Below are 22,265 nucleotides of genomic sequence, written 5' to 3' on the forward strand. Positions count from 1 at the left end.
GTGTCGTCTCAATTATTGGACGAAAAGCAAAAGCACATTGTTTTTCCACTTAAAAATCAAGAACCTACTTTTCTTTTTCCTTCAATTTTGAAAGAAAAGCATCGAATGGGTGTGCCCCCGGGGAACCCTTTTTCCACCAAAGCATCGTCGCACGAACAAAAATATTCTTACGTGGAACGCTCGGTGACTTTACGATACCCTGCACGCTGCCCGCTCCGCATATATATATACTGTACGATGACGGCAAGCGCGCGTGCAAGCACACGTGTATACGTATGTATACCCATACAAACACACGCTCGGATTCTCTTTTCCTCCTCGTCTTCCTTCCCCTTCGTCGCCCTCTCGAGCCAGACACCCTCGCCGAGACAAAGACAGAGGGACTTGACAAAAGGAGCGCAAAAAAAAAAAAGAGAGGGACACAGACAGACGGACAGACGAACGGACAGATAGAGAAGGGAGACTTGGGAGTGTGTATCCGTTGCCGAGTGCAGTTATGTGTACGTACACATGTATAAGAGCAGCCCCTCGCTCGAAACCCGATGACGACGATGACGATTCTCTCTCTCTCTCTCTCTCTCTGCTGCATGCGCATGTAATACACATATATATTATATACCTATACGCTTATATATATGTATGCGAGCGCTTGTGTTTGCAAAATATTGCCGTCTCCTCGCTGCACCCCGCAACCAGTGCATGCTTTTTTTCCCTCTCTCTCTCTCTCTGCGTTGGCTCGGAGTGTCCTTTTTATACGCGCATGTGTCGCAACTGTATCGCTATTGCGGGCGACCGACCTCTATGGCTCTTATTACGTTTTCTTTCTTTTTTTTTTTCCATCCTTGTATCATGATAACAGTGCAAAGCGCAACAACCAAACTCTAGCCCTCGGGGAAAAAAACAAAAAATATTATAAACTCAGGTGTCCCTTTGACGCATCAAAGCTTCGGGAAAGAAAAAAGCTCCGGAGCTTGGAAAGCTCGATTTCCAAGCGATCTATGAACACGACGCCATCAGAGGATCGTACAATCACACACCATTCGCTTCGTTTTCGCGTTTCAACAGATAGAGCTCAACCTTCGACCTCTCTCGCCTACATATATGTATGTATGTATACACGCGTGCGCCCGTTCATATTATACATGCATATATCCAACGACGAGTCGTCCGACCTCGTCTCCTCCACCTCTTCTTCTTCTTCGCCGTCGTCGTCGTATAATCACCAACGCCGACGACGAAAAGGAACGTTGCACGAGACCCTCTTTCCTCCCTCTCCCCCGGTCGCTTGTCGTCGTCGTTTATCTCTCTCTCTCTTTCTACCTCCTTCTATTCGCTTACACACATACTCGTGCGAGCCGGTGATATTGGCCTGGGTTACTTTGGCCGCGCGCATGTATACATATGTATTGGCTCGGACCGTACACTCCTGAGCTGCTCCGCTCTCGTTACGCAGGATATAAATACTTGAGGAATATTCCAGAATCCGCCCCTCCGATATACGTGTATACGTGTGTGTGTGTGTGCGTGTGCGTGTGGACGAGCTCGTCGGCCGGTCGAGTTGTTTCGCCACTCGCTCCCGCGGGGATGTGTGTTTGATGATGATATACCTATCATATCGGGGGGGGGGGGGGGCTTTCCTCCCCTCGGAGCTTTTGCGATGGATAATTGCTGGATGGTCCACGTTTTGGGGCACAAAAAAATAAATACGAATCTACTGTACTCGTCGCCAAATTGTTTGTTAATCAACAATTGTTGGCAATGGCAGCTATATGTGCACCGATAAGAGCACATCACCCCCCCCCTCCTTCGACTTTTGTGCTTGTGTGTATGAATTCGGAAAAATTAGAAGGAAAAAAACATTGTTCACTCGCGCAGATAACTCGTGCTTCTATCTGTTGAAAAATTTTCAAAGTCATAGAGCAACAAATAAGGTTATTTCAACACTGAATGTGTTTAACTGTACGTAATGTGCATGTAGGCATATTTGTATATTGGTAAAATGTTCGTAATTTTTAACGAAGGCGGGTTTAAGTAAACAAAGCAATTTCACCACGAAATCCGGCCGTTATCGCGAGTTATACCTAATTAAATGCACAACGACCAAGTGGTACACTGTACGGGCGTAATTAAAAAAAAAAAAAAAAAAAAAAAAAAAAAAAAAAAAAAAACTATAATTGACTTTCATATTGTGTTATCGTGTAGATAGGGAGCGCTAAATGTGTTTTTATACGGGATCCTTGAAATGCCACGGGTGACGAAATCACTGCTCTTTTTCTCCGAAGAAGAAAAGGAAATTTTACGCGATTTCGCGAGAGACTCCGATACTCACACTTTTACGCCATTTACAGTATAGTATATATATCGACGGATACGGAGAAGACCCATTACATATTGTAGGCATCACGATGAGGGTTGCACAAACAAGGGCTGCGAGGATAAGATAAAGACAAGAAGAAATCGATCGATTGCGCGGGGGCGGACGAGAATTTAGTTTCGTGACTTTCGCGTAAAAAAAGTCCAAAGAGTTTTCCCGATACCCGCTACTCGGTTTCCGCAAACACACCGCGAGCGCGAAAACAACTTGGCTCGCAAAAGGATCGAGAGTTCCCCCTTATCTCGCCGATCCCCTTGAGCTATACCGCACGTCTGCTGGCGTTTTTATCGCCTTCGGTATAGACGCCGAGGCACGCGCTTTTGCAAATCGAAAAAATACGCGGTTGCCATGAAGAATATAGGCGCACCAAGTTACACGACACGTACAATACGCAGCATGTATATTGTGTACGCGCTTTTCCCTCCGCTTCCACTTGGACGCGAGCAAATGGACGCGGCTAGTGCTTTAACGATCCCGAGCGAGGCGTAAAAGAGCCTTTTGTCGCCGCAGCTGTTCGCTTTTTCTTTTCTTTCTTTTTTTTTTTTTTTTTTTTTTTTCGTTTTTTTGACCAAGCCGTTTTGGTCTCGCTGCACGCCGCGTAATGCGTCTTTGCGCTAGAAAACAAAACAAAAAATAAAAAAAAAGAGTTGAGGGGAAAAAAGCTTTTAGATTTTCCCGCGTGTGATGTACAGTGCGCTCGAGTTAGATGCTAGTAGGTACTTTGGTTTTTTTTGGTGAATGGATTCGTCTGGTTGTGACGTGGTTTTTTGTTTTTTACTTTGACAACCACTTCGTACGTACTTTACCAGGACCAAAAGTTTTTTCTCCAGGGACAATACATAAGACAGCTAGTCGAGTGCCTTAAAAAACGAGGCGACGCCTTGCTCCACCTCATGCAGCGATGATACAAATTGTACTCGGTTAAAAATAATATTCAACGCTGCAAAATCAAAGACAACTGCGCCTATCCCCGTAACCACCCAAATACCCGTGCGATATCGTTGAAGCACGAATTGCCCCAAACGACGCTAACAAAAATACTTGGAAAAGCTACGCCCGAAGCTACCGAGTGGAAGGAAAAAAAAAAAAAAAAATCCCCACGCTGCGCATTAGGATAACGTGTATCGCGCTGTACGCACCAATTCCTCCTCACGTATATGTACACGCTCGCGTCAAGAAAAAGCGTTTCTCCGCGTTTGGGCTCCATCCACTCGTACGTATAGGTTCATATGTATCGATGTACGCACACTCACGAGCGAAAGACAGATTATTAACAAGATAACGAGGCTAACAAGTCTTTGACTTCCAGCTTGCCCGGCGATAAGAGCGCGACGATCATTACGCGCGCTACAGCATGTATATACGTCTTCGAGCAGAGGGTGAGAGCTGTCCTCCTCCCTCCCTCACGGCCGAGAGATAAAAAGGCGTCGCACACTAAACGCTTATTATTAACACGAGGAATTTTTTCTTTTCTTTCTTTTTTTTTGACGTGCACGTATTTTTTTTTTTTTTTTTTTTATCATCGTTCCGATTTCGTTCGGGAGGAAAACGAGCCTTCGGGCCTCTTTTTCGGCTCATCTCGCGTGCGCGTATACGTTCCCCCTCCCTGTGTGAACAACGATTTTACGCGGACTATGTCGGAAACATCGTTATTAACGTTTTTTTTTTTTTTTTCTTTCCCAGTACCATCAATAAACAATTTAATTTTCATCCGGAATGTACGACACGCATCACGTCGTTGTTGATGCACACGTGTAGGCTGTTGAGTAATCAGCTCACGTTTATTATCGTTAAACAGCACAAACACCGATTCGGTGTCTTTTTTTTTTTCATCCACCCGTCGGAGATCTTCTCAACACCGATGTGCATTGTTCTTGCACGTATCGCGCTTCGATGGCCAATTATTGTGTTTATCAAAAAAACAAACTGTGTGTGTGTACGGTGGACAGACCTCGAAATGAGCTAAACGTAAAAAAACGTCGTTTTGATCGGCGTCTCTCGAAAAAAAGGGGGACTTGTCATGTTCGGGCCGCGCGTGGCGAGCGATGTATCAATCTTCCCCACCCGGATTGCGTAATCAAATATATATATATATGTATACTTTTAGCTGGTGTATATAAGGGGATATTTCACGTTTGAGCGGATGCAACCGTGATCGAGGGTAACGCGCGTCTGAGTCGATCGATCGTATCGAGTACAATCTGCGTCGGTGTACGATTCAACCTCTGGAAGAAAAAAAGGATTATTACCGATCACCACGAGACGCGGATACCCCCCGAATAAAGGACCACAGAGCAGCAAAGGCATCGGGAAGGCTCGCGGTGGAAATCGGAGGCGCGCTCGCTCGACCTGAATACAACCGAGCACTAACGATCCGCGCGCGCACGTACACATATACCGCTTGTTTATTATCCACTTGTGCGCGCACGTATATATAATATATGTATGAATATGCGTGTGTACACACAAAAGCACACGCACACTTGGCAAATTGAATTACCATATTCCGGTGATTAGGCGCGCCCATGGGTGCATGCACGAGCGTGTGTGCATTTTTTTTATATATACACGTGTGTTTGTGTGGAGGCACGGATGAGAGCGCGCGTTCACGTTATTTATATATATACCTATGAATAAAAGTACGGGGTGGGCGAGTTGGCTATTGGCCTGTTATAGTGCGCGCATGGGTGTGCGCAATGTATAGAGAGGCACACGCCTTTTGCGTATATGTAAGGAGGTACACGCGCGATACGCACGCAGGGTTTTCGCGGTGGTTGTTGGAGGTTGTAGAGAAAATTTTTTTTTTTTTTTTTTTCAACAATCTGTAATTGTTTGCGATAAATGTAGAGTGAACTGACCACTTGGATACACATAATTCTTCTTTTAGTATAGGTACTTTGATCCATCAGTACGAGTTTATACACTGAGAGAAAAATATAATAAAAATTACTGTGCTAAAATGGTAATCTGGTGGTGTTCGGTCGTCTAGAGACTTTTTACTAAATGAATAGTAATTTTTGTTGTAAGCGATGTGATTTTTACTGTTTGTATACAATAGAAATTACTGTCCGGAATATTGGTAAAAATTAGATTGGCCAAAGTAAAAAGTCCCTAAACGGAGGAATGACACCAAATTACCATTCCAGCACAGTAATTTTTATCATACTTTTCTGTCGGTGTATACTTGAGAGAAGGGCACGCAGATAGGACCATGTATGGACACGCATAGTTCCATTGATTAAGCGAGACAGCAAATCGCCTTCACGAACTCACCACAAACAGGAGGAGGGGATGGATCTTCCTCGATCGACTTGTTCTGTCGCAACGCGTGGGCGGAAAAAGAAGAGGAGGAAAGAAATGAAGCCACGCTAGGAATGCTTGACGCGTTCGTCAAACCGATTGGGGCCTCTTTCAGGGAAGGTGACCGACTTGTCGTTTTTTTCGTCGTCATCGTCGTCCCGACATATTTTTGTTTCGTTGCCTATACTTTGTCGAGGCGAGAAAAATGTTAGGAGCCAATGAATGGAGGTATAGATATGTTTTTTTTTTTTCCTCCCAAACTTATATACTTCTTGCACCGAAATACTTTATTCCACCGAGGCTCCTCTCCTACTACCACATCACTTATCCTCGCCATCACCACCACACATCGATTTATACAACGATCGCAATAACCCGAGAACGCGTCCCCGAGCGAGTTTATCGAGGCGCGCACGAGCACTTACCGGGAACAGCGTAACATCCCGCAAACAGCGGCACATGCATTTACACACGATTGCGCCAGTGATACAGTGGCGCAGACGCGAAATCGATACATGTGTGCCAATCGACCGTATTACCCTCCTCCTCTTCTTCTCTTACTCCTCCCCATGTACGATCGGACACGTGTACTCCCTCTTCTCGATTTACCTACTGCACACGTGTGTGATATACATGCTCCTCCTCCTTCGTTTGCGGGTATTGTCAATTATACCTAATACTCCATCGGTGCATGCAAAGTTGATTCACAAGACTACAGTGCAAAACATTCTTGGAACCATTGGATGAAAAAAAGTCGTCAAGCCCGACCCTCGATCCAGACACCGGAACTCTCGTGACCGCGTGTACTTGGTTTTGACGATTCGACACTTTATCCCCATTCGCTGACACAGCTCTTGGCTGTCTATTTTTGTTTTTTTTCCTTCTCCCCGGCCATTGTTTCCTCTCCACGCCGCCCATTTGCACCAACACGCAGGATCAGCGATTCATTTAATTGTTTCAGCTATTCATCCAACGAACCACCACGGGATCCAAGGCTGTGGGTGTTTGGCGATGCACAATCGTCAATATCGCCCATCATCGTCCCTTGGACCGAAAGAAAGAAAAAAACGAGGATGACGACACCCAATAAATCCTCATAAAGAGTTCCGATGCTCAAACAGCCCACAACCCCTCGATCGGTCCCAATCATGCATCGACCGCACGCGATGATAACTCTCGAGATGAAATAAATAAATAAAAAAAATACGACCTCCCGAAAAACTTTCTACGGTCCGCGCGTATAATGTAATACACAAAACAAAACGAAACAAAACTAACGAGTACAAAAAAAAAAAAAAAAAAAATATATACCATGTGGCCTAAAAAAGGAGAAACGGCGTAACTAACAAACACACAAAGAGAAGAGCGAGAGAGCGCGCGTGTAATAATAAGCCCAATAAAAGGGGGCACACGTCAACATCGCTCGGCTCGCGATGGAGAGTAATTGTGGCCCTTTGCCGTCGTCGCCAAGAGAGAAAAAGCAGCGTGACTAACTCGCCACCCGCATAAATTCCACACCGGAGCGATAATAACCGAGTAACGTAACCAACGTCTTCTCACTTCTCGAGGAAGGACTCCTGATTGCCCCGTGTATAGCGAGTCGACGAAGGAGGAAAATTTATCGGGACCCCCATCGCGGAATAACGAGCCTTTAGCCGATACGCGCGGGGATAATCGATGATCGAGGTGACGAAGGCACTGATTGTTTTTTACGCGACAGAGATTTTTCGCGCTTTTGGACGACAGTTCCCGAGCGAACATCCCTTCTACCCTCGGGGAAATGACTTCCGGTCACGGAATTTACATACAACATTATACGTACACATGTGAAGTAGAAACCTTTCACACGCGCGTTAAATCCGTGCTCCCCTAGTTTCATCGTTATTATACTATACAACCCAATGTCCACATTGGCGAGCGATGCCTTGCACCCACCCCGTGGCCTCATGGGTTCATTGTTAACACGTAAACACGTCATGTGGGTGCGTGCACGAAAAATCTGTGAGAGTGATCGTCGAGTGGTCGTTCGCACGGAAGCGACGCTTCGCGCTCCAGGAGTCAGCACCCCTCTGCCTCTAATATGTATATTCATACACATATACACCGTTATCGTCACCGGCTCCCATATACTTGTCACTGCTGCGGGCTACGCTTTTGTAGGCATGTATCTATATTTACCCCTTCCTCTTTGGTGGTCACCGTTTGGGGCTTCCCGGTCGAGTAATCGGCAATTACTTCGCTCGTCCTTCGAACGACACAAGCGGTGAAGATTGAGGTGCCGATTTTTAGGGACGAGTGAACCGCATCAGGACATGGACAGTATGGCCTTACACGTGTAAAAGTAATTTTTCCATTATTCAAAACAATATCTGAATAGTCGAAGGAATCAATCGTCACAGTGATTTCAACTCATCGACGATTAAACAAGGACCAATCGACGACCCTCTTCCGGAAGGACATTCCCCAAGGACCCATCGGACACACAGCCCCGAAAGATTAATAAATCGACAATCAAATGCAATCGACGCCCACACCCTCTTTATTATACATACACGTATACATATATATGTGACATCCGCATCACGCACAACCCCTCGGCGACAAAAAAAACCCCTTGCGCGTGGCAGCTCACCTCCTCTAAATTGATCGTGTGTACACCCACATCCACCCAACCCCCCAACTGCGTGTACGTACATCTCTCTTGCGTAATTGAAGCTCAAAAACGCTAGTCGCATCATCTCGACGACTCGCACGCGCCCTCGGCGTCGGGGAAGTACATAAGTATGGTAGCAGCGCGTGTGTACATGATATCAAAAACACGAATGGAAAGGGGGTGCGGGGGAGGGAGGAAACAAGAAGCGGGTACCCAACACACTCACATGTTGTATGATACGTGTTCGCTCCCCTGTGTGACTGTGAAATTTTTGTTTTCTCGCTCCCTCTCTCCCTACATCATATACTTAGTCTGCTCCACTTTTCTCCCCCCCTGCGATACGCGCGTATATACACCGTGGAGTCCTCCCATTCATTCATTCGTTTAACTTCCATGGGGCCGAAACCTACCCGCACCGTAGCCCCCATATGACGACGCATGACGATGATAATAATAACGAGTCCACCCCTCGCGTGCAACGCACGAGTTGGGAGATAAAAATCGTCACGGCACTGGTTAAAAACAACGAGAACAACGATCCATTCGAGTGGGAGTAAAAATACAGTAAAGCCCGCAGGAAGCCGCATGTAAATGCCAGGGGGGAGGGGAGGAGATGATGACCGCGCTTACGTATGTATATAAGGTATATACGTGTAGGTATCGAGGGAGGACGGAAATATAGCTGGGACTGTCTGTGCGCGCGTTGCACATATTATACACACGGAGCCCATTGTGCGCGATGGCGCTTGTGATTTTTCGCCCCCCCTTGCCTTCTTCTTCTTCTTCTTTTCTCCACGCGTATGCGTGTGTATTATCGATCATGAGCAATGGATGTGCGTACGAGGGACTCTCGATAAGCGGTGAGAATTTTGCGATGAGGTGGCTTTTTCGATAACACGTTTCTGGATCAACTTTTCGATGAACGCCTGCGTGTCTTTGTGTTTTATTTGCTCTCTTGGCAGGGAGGGGGTGGGGCAAAAGAATTGGTTTTTGCTGTCGAGCGATTCACTGTCGATTGCTGTCATTATTTCATTTATTTATAGTTCTTGGTTCGCAGATGTTAACGTGAGGATTTCAGGTATAACATGTTGCGTGTAAAATGACAAAAGGAAAAAAAAAAAAAAAAAATGCAGATACACGTTTATTAATAATATTCCATGAGCTCTCCGTTAATGCAAACACAACGTCAATCCGCAGTCCTCATTCCCGGAGAAGGAGAAAGAGAGAGCGGAACCCTCGCTGCCGTGCGGTTTGGAGATAAGAAACAAAAGCCAAGCGCGTATTATTATCTCAGTTTCCTCGTTTTTCTTCCACCAGATAATGTTAAAAAAAAAAAAAAAAGTAAGCAAGTAGGATCTCCTTGCGCGTTGCGAAATACACACACACACACTACATGTGGTTGTTTCAATGTACACAGCTCGTACACAGCTGCACTCGAAAATACGGGTCGTATTAAAAATTTCTTCGCTCGAAAGTTCAATATCATCGATGGAAAATCAATACGTAATGACTAAAATGTTTCTTCAAAAGTCCACTTTGCGCACAAACGCTAGACACACGCGTATCTCGTCGTAATCTTCCAATGATCGTCAATTGAATCAATAATAATAATAATAAAAAAAACAAAGAGTCCTACCGTTCCTACTTATCATTCCAGCATCAAGAAACAATCGATCAACGCCACACATAGACACACGAGAGTTGAAAAAAGGGGGAGGGGGAAAACGAGGAGAAGAATCGGTGCTTCCAATCAGCGCAGCGTGCAATCAACACGTGCTCTCATCTGATTCTCTCAAGGATCGAAAAGAGCACCTTTCTGTGGTCTCTCTCTCTCTCTCTCTCTCTTTTGGTTGGAAGGGGGATAGAGACTAGCAAGACCCGCTGGGTGGGTATTAATTTTTAATTGCTCGTTTTTCGCTCCGCAATGGAGTATCGATCTCTACAGTGCTCGGCTTGGCTTTATTACAACTCGAGAAGTTTGATTGAGAAACGACAGCGAGAAGGGCCATTTTGTTACCTCGATCGAGCGGATTGACTCTTTTTCTTTTCTTTTCTTTTTCTCGCTATGTATACGCACAGATGTAGTTTGCAATTAATCTGCGAAACGGCTACACAAATGGACAATGGAGCTTGAGTTACGTATGGAATAGTATTGGACCTATATCATCAAGTTTCTTTGCCAATTTTAGACAAAAAAAAAAAAAAAAAAAAAACCATAGTACTCTGGTCATTCGTATACCGTCCAAAATGAAATTACCATGATGTTGTGCGAGCCCAAACAACACCAGAAATCTCCCTGTAGACGCTTCGATTAGTCAATAACACCGCAAGTACCTATACAACTCGAGAGAGAAAGAGAGAAAAAGGAGGACTAGCAAAAAGTTTGTTGTTCGCGAGCGATCGGAAGAAAAGCCGCTACCGCGCGCGAGAGTATACGTTACAGTGGCAGGTTGTACAAGCACCACCCACACACGTATATTCACCAACACAATCACGTTCCCTACATACACATACGCGCGTAAAAATCGTGACGACGACGACGACGGTGTTATCGGCGCGCGCGTGGCACAAGAGAGAGCTACAATATAATGTGCGGCTCACCTGTTACGGTACCTCGCGCTCTTTCTTTTCCTCTATATCCTTGCGCCTACATGAGGTAATACAACTTACTGCGCGAGAAAAAGAGCACAACAGCACTATACCATATACTTGTCCTCGACAGCTTGCAGCCCAGCCTCGCGAGAGTCCGCGTACGTTTACGTATTACATGTATATGTATAGATACATCTATAGGAGAGGAAGGCCACAGGGGGAGTATGGAGGCTCTATTTAGCTCTGCTTGACAATGACATATACTCACACTCGCTCGTTGGCTTGGACATGACTGTGCTTTATACACTGCGTGTGCAAAGGAGTCAAGTTTGGCCATTTTTTTTTGCCTATGTCGCAAGAATAGAGTGGACTCATTGCGGTGGTGAGTATAAAAGGATTTTCACTGACCCGCAGAGTCCAAAGGGATTTCAATCAAAAGCTGCCATCTTTGCGGGTATCGTGCGTTTCTTTCAGTGGGGACTATATTTCGGGCATTTAGCTGCGCCTGTGCCACAAATGTACAAGTATACAAGTATACGACGGGGAGAGAACTTGGTAAAACGCGCGTACATTATACAACAATACAGAGCAAACAGCCCGATAAGATTGTCTCATCGTTGCTTACACGTGTGGTATATAACATACATGAAAGCGCGGATGTGTGTTTTTCTGCCGCGTGAGTGGGTAAAAAAAACGAGGTCCTATAACACCGCTGTATGCGAGAGCCCCGACAACAGTGTACATATATATGTAAACGGCGCCCAATTATATATCCCGATGATACGCGTTGCGCAACCAAAGCTGAGCAAACAACTATCGAAATTCAAGAATTGAAAAAAGAAGAAAAAAAAAAAAAAAATTAGAACGAGTGCCAGAGTTGAGCAAACGCTTCCTTGAAAAGAGCAAACCTCATCCCTGTAGCGCTATCGCTATGAATAGGATGTGACATGTTTGGACAGCATTTAAGAAAAAAAAAAAAAAGAAAAAAAAAAAAGGTGGAAAAACCCAAAGGAGCAGCCTCCGGTGGGTACATAATACAATTACGCAACCAATCGCGGATCCATCGAGCGTCAGAAATATGTTATTTAATGACGTCACACCTTTTTTTTTTTTTTTTTGCCTCACAGGAATTTCATGCGAATTTTTTTTTTTTTTTTTCTACACCTCGTACACCTATACGTACCCCTCGCCATACGATGATAATACCTATTTTGTCAAAAGCACAAGTAAGTATATGCTCAACCAGGAGAAGAAGAAAAAGAAGCCAGAGACTCGGTGGTGGTGTATGGTTAGTGGGTAGCCGGGAGTTCTCGCATCCGGTCGTAGAAACAGCAGCGCAGTACATAGTGTAACACAATCATCGGGACGCAAGAGAGAGGGGGAAAAAAATGATGATCGCGCCGAGTCACCCCGCGAGACCTCGAGCAGCGCACACATACGTATACGATACACACACATACACGCGCCGCGCATCCGTGATACTTATATAAGCTCGTGTGCGGTGGCGAGGCGACACGTCCGCTCGGCTGGTGTATATATGTGTATACATACGGGCGAAGGACAGAGGCATCATCGCCGAGAAGGGGACAGGGGAGGAGGAGAACGAGCGCTCCCGAGGATTTACGCAACCCTCTCGAGAGCGCTCTTCGACTGCCATACATACAAATATACGCGCGTATGTTGTATATATATATATATATATGCTAAGCTGTGCACGGCACACAAGCGCATACGCGTGGATATGTATATGATATTATATGTAGGTATACGCTCGGCTTTTTCTCCTCCGTTCGCTCGTTTGGCTCTCTTCCTCCTCCTCCTCCTCCTTTTTTTTTTTATTCCTGTTTCAGCTGACTTTGCGATATTTCTCTCTCTCCGACTCGGTTTTTTTTGCGTGCGCATGTGGATTCTTTCTGTTTTCGTTTCGAGTTTTTTTTTTTTTTTCCTTCCCCCAAGTTACTCGGTTAGCCTTCCTTGGTTTTTTTTTTATTTTTTTTTTTTAATATCTTACGAGCGGAGCAAAAGACCGAGGGTGCGCGCGATATTGAGTAATTGTCGGTTTTTATTGCGCGCACAAACGTATATATATATGCATGGGTACGCGGATGATGGTGTGTTTTTCCATGCAGCATAAAATATGGTAAACAAATTTTATCCATATCGGTTGGCTAAAAGTTTTTAAAAAATTTAGAGAGGCGTACACATAATTGCAGAAATAGTGCGAATAAACAAACGGGACGCGGGCGACGAAAATTTTGATCGACGCGTGCGAGGAGTGGCTATTACAATACGCGTACGTGGATATTTGCAACCCTTATCAGATACGAGTGGACGATACCCCGAGGAAGATTGACTCAACTCGAGTTTTAAAAGGTTTTTTATTTTTCCTCCAAATACCAAGCAAATACCACCCATATAATTATGTACAAATATTCATGATTGAAAGCGCAAAAGTTGCCTGCCACGATCGATGTCGCCGTATCGAAACATCAATAAAAAAAATAATACCTATACTTATTCCAACGGGGCGATCATCGTCGGTCAAAAGTTGAAAAAAAAAAAAAGCGTCACGACTGCGCTTCCATGCATATTCATACCCCTTCGCAGCGCGCACATCAGCTCGATCCACTTAATAATCCCCGGACACAGTCATCCACCCACCCACCCACCCACCTATACCAACGCCGCATTTGTGTATACCTACGCACACCTACACACAACCAGCCAGGCGAAGCGACGACCACGAGTATACGGACCTATACTCTCCATAACCTAGTACAACTATATACGTAGGGGCTTCGCGTCGCCCGTGCTCCTCAACGTATACGTATACACACCTACCCAATTACGTGTATAACATATATGAGTACGTGCTTCGCGTCTACGTATGTATATGTGTAATGTTTAGAAGAGGAAGCGAGCTGCGCCCATCATGTACCATATATTGTATCCTATGCGCAAACACACGAGGTAAATCCGCCATGGTCTTTGGCTGTTCCGCGGGCGTTGCACGCACTTATTTCCGCGGATGATCCTCCCCCGCTAGTTGATTTTTTTTTTTTTTTTTTTTTTTTTTTTTTTTTTTTTTTTTTTTTTTTTTTTGCCAACCAGTGCACTCGCGATGGGCGTACGTATGATGCACAACACGCCAGCGTATAGGAGAGCAATATCGATTCGCGGGGTAGGTAGCTATAGCTGCTCGGGAGCACGTACATTATGGTGGTGGCCAACGACCCTAGGGCTCCCTTGTACCTGCACGCATGCATGATACACGTGCAGTGAGTTTCCGTCGGTGAGGATATACATACCTAGGTACGCTTCGCCTTTTTTTTTTTTTTTTTTTTTTTTTTATTTACCTGTACGGTACGTAGGTATACATATTGTAGGGTAGGTGTGAGAGCATTGTCGTGGATCGGGTGCGTTTAAACGGCGCGTGACGATATAATACATGCTACAGGAGAGTGGCTTTTTTTTGTGCGTGCCGTTCCTTGTAAGAGGGAAGCGATCACATCGGTTGTCTGTATGTGCTTTTTCAAAGTGTTTTGTCGTACTTGGGGTTGGGGTAACCAGGACCAACCGGAGAAAGCAGAGAAAAGCCCCGGAGTCAAATTGTATACAAGTATGGGAGCTGTGAAGAGCTCGGGTTTGTATAATTTGGCCCACTACGCTATTGGATCTCTCTTTCTCTCGTCTTCACTTTTACTTCTTTTGCAAATCATGCGTATTATCTGTATATACGGCCTTACTCTCACGAAAAAAAAAAAAAAAAAAAAAAAAAAAAAATTTATACAGAACTGTGTGTTTATGCATCACATGTTATCAATGCAAAGGTGTACCCAAAATCATGGAAGAATCCAAATGATTTTTTTTACCGATTCCCAGGTGAACTCCCCAAGCTGTTAGTGAATGAATCGCTCCGAATAACCCGGTCTATTTACTTGGAATATAATATATAGGCACAAAAGTACATCGAACCCAAAACGTGTAAATAGGAAATTGAAACGTTCGTTCGTTCGATTTAATTGGCACACACACACACACTGTACACCTGTAGGTAAATTATACATGCATATAATATATATAAATAAATACATGCATTAGTGAAAAATTGGCGCGCAATCACGCCCGCGTTGCAGTGTCCGACAGTACGCCGGTATATTGTACATATTATTATCATGTACGCGTTACGGTAAAGTAACAATCGGCGGTCACGTTGTTGCGGCTCCGTGAGTCCGTACGTAATACTGATTATGTATACTTGGCTTGTTCGTACAGTGACAGGCACAAACACACTCGTACAATTATATTTACCTGAGCTAAGCGCGTGTATATGCACACACACACAAATATGCACGTGTATATTTATGTACGTACGGAAAATCGTGAGTAACGATATACACGTGCGTGTAATGCATCGTGTAACGAGATCTGATTATTTCGTAATTTGCTGAAATTCGCGCTTTAAATGTAAAATCGATTCGACAAATTGTATTTCAAAGCGAAGCAAATAAAACCCAACAGGTGTTATACGTGTAAGTCATACATCGGTAGTAGACCAGCTTTGTAATTATATTTTATACACCCCTGCCAATGAATTTTATTCCCATGCATGTACGTATATTATACATCCATGCGTTTGTGCTCGATTGAATCATTGATAAGGCACTTTTCTGTACTCGGTGAGTGTCGGGTGTTTTGATTTTTGATATAATGTCTCGTACAACCGAACGAGCAAATTTATAAATAGAGGCTATCACTGCGTGCGGGGAAGACGATAAAATCTCTCTCGAAAAGTATAAACCGTTCGAGAATAACAACAACATTGTACCTTCCATATTTGAAGAAATCTATAACAACAGGCATTTTCCACACTATATGGCTACTATATACATCATATGTAGGGTAACATGTATACGTATACAGAACTTTGGAAAGAAAGGAAAAAATTTCCACGCGACCGTCGAGCCATTAATTAGCACGCGCTCCACGATAACCAGGGCGCATCGGCTGGGATGTATCCCAATAAAAATCTCACGGGCTCTCGCGTATACCCCATACAGTGGAATAATTTCTCCGGATGCGCACACGAGATACCGGCCATGTGTTTGTACGTATACGTATACGTTGTACGTGTAACACAAGTACACAATACTCATCCGTATATTATTGTATGTATAATGTGGGTTCCCCGTTTTTCCACGGGGAAAGTCGCGTTTTCCCTCCCCATCCGTCATTTGTTAGTATCACGTGAACGGTATGCATTTGTACACGTCGATGATGGTTGATTTGCCGCCTCGAGGGAAGTAAAGGAAGATAAATATTATGCTACATATAAATTTGGATACATTTTTTCCCTCCTCCCTGCAGGGTTGAAATTATAGTTGTTTGAATTATAAAACCTCGAGCGACAACGTCGCAGATATTTTTAAACTCTGTGAATTTTTTTTTTACTGGAAAATTTGTGTTGAGGGTTCGTTGATAAAAGCTACTGGTTTTACGATCGACAATAACTTTGAGGTAAAAAAGCTCTACGATTTTCGGTTCTCGCACACTTTTTTTTTTTTTTTTCGATAACGCCTCGTAGAACAATGATCGTTTCGTACCGGTTATTAGCCCCGGTGGAATCATCCATGGATACGTATAACCCACACAGCCATTACTACCACTGCCAGCCAACAGAGGTGTGCTGGCGCACCTCCATACGTTGTACACGTGCACCGCGCGCGCGTGCAAGCGTTGCGAAAAGCTGCGTGCTATATGTGTATGGGGTATTATTGTGTATGTATACGTATATAACATATACAATCTCGCTGGAAACGAGGAAAAAGAACAAGAGGAGGGACAGAGCAACAGGATGGGTTTTTCGTGGCGCTTTGCTTTTTTTGCTGTTTTATCGTCGGGTCTTTCCTGGTGCTTTTTCTCTCCTACCATCCTCCTCTTTTATCCCTTATTTTATCTTGGAAAGCTTTAGGATAAAAATTGCTTTTTTGGGAGGATTTTTTTTTTACCAGTGTACAAGCTTTCTTAATATAAAAAAGTACCATTATTTACAACTTTTTTTTTTTTTTTTTCTGCAAGTATTTAAAAAGCAGCAAAAAGGACAGCTCGATCGGGCTTATTTCGACTTGCGCCGTGGAATTTTCATATTCCAGAGAAAAATATTGTACTAACGTTGCTTTCAACGACTCGTGATTCAATGTACAACTAAAAAAGAAAAAAAGAAGAAAAAAAAAAAATCATATCAAGCCAACCTGCACCAAAGTTTAAAACTAATCCACCCTCCGTGAAACCAAACATCACCAGTTCGCACCTATATACGCATCGCTTATGTACAAACACGAAAAAAAAAAAAAAAAAAATCTTTGTACGGCCACGCACACAGCCACGTGACGTCTACGTAACACGAGCCGAGTTGAAGTGTCCTAACGAGCTATATATTTCACGTACATCCTACATGATACACAGACGCATGCACAGTCGAAGCGAGAAAGAGAGGGATGAGAGGGACGGTGTGTCCACACAAAGATGTACAAAAACACACGGGGAGTCAGAGAGAGAGAGAGAGGGCGGGGAGGGGGGGGGTTAAAACCGCCTCTCATTCGCTTCGTCATCACTGCCTCGTTCGTCGTTCGCTCGCTCGTTTACCTCGGCCAGAGCGAAGAAATGTAGGTGTACATACGTATATACCCAGCCAAGGCGCGGCAAGCAGGAGGGGACCTTTTTTTTTTTTCCTTTAAAACTTTAAAGTCCACCCCTACCGTAACCCTCCCCCCCCTCGCGCTTCTCCACCCCTGCGTGGTACACTGATGCAAATCGATCAAGTGATGCACGAATGACAAATCAAACGATTAAATTTATTACGATAACAGTTGTGCTGCAAAAAACAAACTGAATAAAATAACGACTGCCTACCTCGACATGGTGCTGAAGTTAAGGAACGTCTCGCAGCGGGTGCCAGTAGTGTCGTAGTTATATACTTGTAGGTAATACTCCGATGCTCCAAAAAAAAACAAACGTAATTGGATAGAAAAAAAAACAAGCACGCATGTACACAACGAGGAGTAGGGCGAGATATCACAACACTCGTCACCGAGAGCACACCGAGACACGGAGAAGAGTAAAGATTGGTTGCGTTGAGTTTGTAACAATATTACTTATACACACTTTGGTTGTAAGCCTATAGGTATTATTGTCGCGTATCGACAATCGAGACCTGCGGAGACTCACGGTAATATCGACGCAGCAACAAAAGTAAGAAAAAAAATAAAAAAACCAGAAAAGGAAAAAAGCAATTTTCGCGAGCGACTAGTGCGGCATGTATGTGTTGAGAGAAGACGTGGTGCGCGTCTGCTTGGCGCGACGCACGCGGGCGGACAGAATACGGAGACCCTCTGTCTCTCTCTTTTGCTCGATCGCGCTAGCTCAGCTCTATAAAATATATGTTCTCTCTCTCTCTCTTGGGAGCACTTGTACAATGCGAGAGAGAGAGAGAGAGAGAGAGAGAGAGAGAGAGAGAGAGAGAGAGAGAGAAGCGCACGCACACAAACATGGGCCTCAGGACGCCATGTCAGCAAAGTCGAGCGAGAGAACTCCTCTCCCTGCCTCCCTCCTCCTGCCCTCCTTACAGGGGCGCGTTCCTCTCTCTTTTCTCTTCTGCGCGTATAAGTCTTACTTATTACTCACCACCTACAAGCCGTACACGCGTTGTACCTCGGTTTGTTATGTGTTTTTATTTTCCATTATTTTATTTGGATGCACGTTGTCAATGACGCACATCAGGGGATGAAGGCGAATTATCCCAGGGAGAGTTCGATCACTCGATTCGCGCGTTCTATAGATACATTCGTGGCGCAGGTTACGAAAGCACCGCGCCACCGTACGGCTGAATCGGAAGCTCGATCGCCTCTTACGAAAATGCACATCACCCGGGCTGTCGTATGTGCACGCAATGTATATGATATCACCGTCCTATACTCGCGAGCGCGGGCTCTCTTTTCCACCTCCTTCCTCCGGCTGGTACCTCACACACGCATCGTGTGTATTGGTATATAATACATACTCGTGTATTATACGTTGCGTGGCCCAGAGTCTCTGTGTGCGTAAATATATACACACTTGTGGACGACGCGTCGTAGCGTCCGAGCCTCTTTGAATTTCAAGCTCCGTTGCCGGGTGGTTTAAAGGGTTTAAAGCTCTCGACCATCCTTTTTTTTATATGTGATAAAGCGTGCTTTTTTCCTCGCGGAGCGAAAATAAGAGTGAGGTTCAGAGAACTCCCAACCATTACAATATAGAGTACCTACCCGGTATTATATGTATATACGGCACAGTTCGCGTGTCGAGCACAGAGAGCTTCCAAGTTCGGGTGTCATATCATTATTATTATCAGTCCTCCTCTTTTGCCTCCCACACACGGTACGGCTCTCATACACGTATGAAAATACTGTCACGTGGCGTCACCCCCTCCTTTTTCCTCCCTCTCGTGTCGACGTCTATAGTCGCCGGTTTGCGCCAATACTTGTATAAGGAGCGACTGCGATATTTCGTATGTATACGTATAGAGTCAGAGAGAAATAAAGAGAGACCGTAATAAGTAGAAGGGTGAAGCACATAGAGGAGGAGGAGGAGGGCCTATATACGTGTACTCTTTTCCCCAGTGCGACGAGAGCCGAGAGTCTGCGAGTTGGCACGAACTGGTGTCGAAGTGTAATATATGTACATGCAATTAAGGAGCCGGGAGGAGCATTTAGAAATTAAAAAAAAATTTAACTCACGACGAGCTTGCACAAGGAGGAGAACCCAAGTCAAAACTACTATACACGTTGTTAACTTGGGACCTTGAAAAAAAAAATATACTATATATATATATATATATATATATATTGTTTCGAAAGCTCGCGGATCACCATAAGGGCTGTTACTACTAACTGCACGTGTGTACGCTCATCCGTGCGTGCTTGCTCGCGCAGGGAACAACCAACAAACCAGGCTCTTTTAATTTTTCGTTTTTCCAGATCGAGCCAAGCACATTTGTACATTTAGTATGTCATAGGTAGTATATATATATATACGAGCACGGAGATTGCGGGCGCGCGCGCGCGCACACTCCCGCTCGCGCAACAAGTGGAATACATATATATATATACATAACATGAGCTGTGTGCGCTCCGTGATGCTCACGAGTAAAAGAAGGGGGAGGTGGCAGGGGCGTTTGGCCTCTGAACCGCGTGGCATTGTAAGTATAATGCAAGACGGTGATGTATACACGGAGCATTGGTTACACAATGTGCCACTGCGTTGTAACCCTCTCGCACGCATGACGACGCGATGGAAATCATTTATCGAGATTTTAATCAAAATACACTATTATGTGTAGGTGTAGGTTTGTGAGAGACATGAAAAATCATCTTTTTAGCGAAGCAATGGAATAATACGTACAATGATAATGACGGAGCTCGCTCGAGTGTGCTTGTGCATGCTCCTTCACCTCCATTTCGCACCCTTCACGGGACGTTTCAGCGATACCCCCCCCCCCCCCACATCGGTTAGCCCAGACGCAATCAGTCATGACACGCGAAAAGAGACGAGAAGAGGACGTCCTCGTTGACGAAAGAATATACATAAGGTGGCAAGACGAGGAGCGGGGGTAAGGGGAGGGGGCATATTTTCGCACCGACTCTCGCGTACACACTGTATGTATACATATATATATATATATAGTACCAGCTATACCAGGAGAGGCCCTCCCGGCGAGTGGGTCTGCGCTTCCCTCTCTTTCCCTTGGTGTGTCTTATCTGGTCTTTCTCTCTCTACCACGAGCTCTCACTATACACACACGCGCGCACCCTCCATCCATCCATCCACTCTTCGTCGACTTATTACGCGCCCCTTTTCCTTCTCCTCCGCGTTTTCGTTCCTCCTAAATACGTGTGTATACACATATACGTACACCAGTAGACGCTCTCCCTCTTGCGTCTCGTGTGGTGTATTTGCACGCACGCCCCTCCCTCCTTTCCTGATAAACATGTGTACATGCCTACGCGCACAGTGAAGCGAAGCAAGAGGTTGAGAAGTCTACTGGGAGGTAAGGGAACGTCTCAGTGCGGCAGCCGAGAATTTTTTACGTATCACACGAAATTGGAAAAAAACAGAGCACCAAGGGATGAAAATGTATACTTTTTTTTCTTTTCATCAAACTTCTTTGACGAAACCATAGTAAGCACGATATACGTGCAGCGTGTGTGCGAGAGAGGCGCGTCAGATAAGCACGAGCCCGAAATCCTCCGATTTACGCAACGATCCTTATCACCATACGCTCGAAAATCAACGTGAGAAAGCTAAAGATCATAGTAACGAACAGAGATCACTTATGGGGAGGGGGAGGGGATTCCTTGAGCATACTCGAGTATGTATACCGCGATAAGCAAATGTAACCAAGTACAGGTAAACTTGGGTACATTTAGGTAGACGGAGAAGATGTAGGGGCGGCTGTGGCTCCTTTTTTGGCTTCGGCCCCTCTGGACCTCGGTGCACCGCGTGGCTCTCCCTTTCTCCTCGCCATTTGTATGCTTTGCTGGGAGGAGATCGTGTATATATGCGTCCCTTCGAGTGATGGGTGTTGTTGTTCGTCGTGGGGGATTTTTTTCAATCGCGGTGAGCAACTTTCGATGGTAAGAGTGATAAAGTCGATATTTTTGCAGACTAGAGGGGCAAAACATTTGGTTTCCTGAGACAAAATTGTTTCTGCATTTATGAAAGTTACGTGTGATCGTTTCCATGCGAGATTCCACGTGTACTTTGAAACAGAAAAGCTGGTTGAGGATTCTGTAAACTCTCGTGGCAATTTGTAAGGGTAAGATTCCAAGATATTTCAAGGGATCGTTTGGATTCAAAAACTTTTTTTTTTTCGGTGCAAGTATCGTAGAAATATGTTGACACGATGCCATCCACAGTGTGTCTAAATTAACATTCGTCTGATCCATTCAATTACCCAATTATATACACTTTTCATTTGAATGTTAAGTAGTTTTTTTTTTTTTTTTTTTTAAGTAAAAAATTGAAAAAGAAAGTGAGATGTTTCGACAAGAAATCAAAAAGCAATTCAAGGTAAGATCAAAATCAGTAGAAGAGGAGGACAATTCTTCACAAAAATCTCGTATGATTGTACAATGCGAAAGCCCTTTTTTTTAATCACAAACAATTTAAGCGTTTTTTGTTTTAAGTAAAGGAAAATAAATGGTTATTTAAATGAATTCGCAAACTAAATCTCCATCGACAGAAAATATTGCGTACCTACGCTGAACAGACACGAGGGCTCCTGCGAATTTTATACAGCCAGAGAATAGC

At 44.5% G+C, this 22,265-nt stretch overlaps 1 protein-coding gene across 2 annotated transcripts in view; it reads right to left on the minus strand.

Moving 5' to 3' along the window:
- ttk (zinc finger and BTB domain-containing protein ttk) overlaps nt 1–22,265 on the minus strand; it is a 126,638-nt gene that overhangs the window by 51,091 nt on the left and 53,282 nt on the right. The window contains exon 1 of one of the 2 annotated variants that reach the window (XM_089594462.1): nt 17,832–17,927. The exons of the other annotated variant lie outside the window; for it this stretch is intronic. The gene's annotated coding sequence lies outside the window, so the exon portion shown is untranslated. Of the gene's footprint in view, nt 1–17,831; nt 17,928–22,265 lie in introns of those variants that run through there. 2 annotated transcript variants of the gene reach the window in all.

The sequence above is a fragment of the Copidosoma floridanum genome, unplaced genomic scaffold, assembly GCF_036245765.1.
Source record: "Copidosoma floridanum isolate Cflo_tuat_1 unplaced genomic scaffold, Cflo_Japanese_pri ptg000001l, whole genome shotgun sequence".
Taxonomy (NCBI): domain Eukaryota; kingdom Metazoa; phylum Arthropoda; class Insecta; order Hymenoptera; family Encyrtidae; genus Copidosoma; species Copidosoma floridanum.